Below are 1,997 nucleotides of genomic sequence, written 5' to 3' on the forward strand. Positions count from 1 at the left end.
CCATATCTTCGGTATCGAATTTATTACTTGTAACTTCTGGTCTTTATAAGTGATAAGTATATCAATAATATCATGACCAGTGGCACTATTAGCGTGGGGGAGAACTATGCAACATAATGGGGTATTTTGGGGCACAACTTAGGCTTAACTATCGTACTTACTGAATTGATTTGAATAGTTTATTATTTTTTACGCTGGAGCACAAAAATCCCAATTACTGCGGTCTGCAGTACTGACTAGGTATAACGCATTTACACACAAACACCTCTCAAAAACCCCAACTTTGAGGAGTTGTATCTCGTCAACGGACAAACGAAAAATGAAAATTTAAACGTGATAATTCATGAGAAAAAAAAGCCTTACTAAATTATGAAATTTTTAGTATGGGTTGCCATTTGAAAATCAAAAGTTGATGGTGGTTTACCTAATAAATATAAGGGTGAAAAATATAAAAAAATTATATAATTCTAGAACAGCATAGATCTAAAATTTTGAAAAAAAAAAAATTTGAAAAAAGTGAATACTTTTCGAGATAATGAGTGTTTTACGCTTAATCAATCACCCTGTATATAAAAAAAACATATAAATAATAATTATTAAGTATTAGTATGACTATCATTATAATGAGGTTAAATTTAAATTTTTATAAAAGAAACAGTATTAAAAATTAAAACCTAATCAGATAATTAAACCATAACTTGTAAACACTTTTTATTAGCGTTTTGATATGATACAATCCCTAGACTCTAGAGTTAAATAAAATTTGTCATTTATAAGTACCTATATATGATTGATATAAATAAAAAATCCACTGTTTAAACTGCACTTTTCCAAGATTTGCTTAAATATGTTTTTTTTAAAAAAAAACCTTTTTTTCATTAAACTTGTAAAATAAATGTTTTTATTGAATATTATTATGATTTAATTTCCTTTAGTAATTTTAAATAAAAAAAAATAAAAAAAACTATGATATAATATTAGTTATTAGCTACTATAATGTGTATTTACTAATAATTGAGAATAGTTGAACTTTTATAACATTATTACATTGTAATGATATGCTCACAGATCATTGTACAAAAAATGCTTTCAAATAATAAATAACGGCCAGACTGTCGCACGTAGAAATCGGTCACATGTCATAAAACAATAAATTATCAATAACAAAAAGAGACGAGTACGGTTTAAGCAAGCGTAGCACATTTATAATGGTAAGAGCAAAGAGTGTTACTTTCTTATACAAAAGGAAGGGTAAAGGGGGTATCTACAGCCGAAGGACGACCTAGTTTCGAGGCTCGCGATAACCCTTTTAAAAAGCCGCTTGACACTCTCTGGTCAGCATAGCCGTATATCGTACCTCTCAGTAGTGCATGAGCACCAGCCACGGAGTGCACGAGCACCAGTCATCTCGTCAACAACCCCTCTCGAGTGCATGAACACCAGACGGCAAACAGCATCCAAACCACAACTTTTCTACACCGAATTCTACGAGTGGCAACTGGACTCCTTGTGTTGAGCAATAATTAGTGCGTGTTCGTTATTTCGAGATGTTTAATTTTAAATATTATTTCGTGTCACCTAAAACTGATACAGCATAGCCCAGGGACGGCTGCGAGTCAGGTAATACTTTTGGTACAATAATTTGTGTTGATCGCTGGTATCACGCAATAAAATAATTTGCTTACAACCTTACTGTACGGTGTATTTGATCATATTCTCGAATCACGACCTCGAGAGCCCTCCGACGATCAGGAGGAAGGTAATAGCTTAAATCAGGTAATTCTAATATAACTATTGACAGGTGTCTTATTTATACTTATATTATTATCTTATACATTCCTCCCTTTTTTTTGAGTTATTACAACATTTTATATTAATATCATAATAATAAAGAAAATTTAAATTTTACTTTTCTTTTTTAAACTTGGGTATTTATATAATGGTTAATTTATATCTGAATATATAAAATATAATTCAAATATAAAACAGCATAAAAA

Source organism: Acyrthosiphon pisum, chromosome A2 (assembly GCF_005508785.2).
Source record: "Acyrthosiphon pisum isolate AL4f chromosome A2, pea_aphid_22Mar2018_4r6ur, whole genome shotgun sequence".
Lineage (NCBI taxonomy): Eukaryota > Metazoa > Arthropoda > Insecta > Hemiptera > Aphididae > Acyrthosiphon > Acyrthosiphon pisum.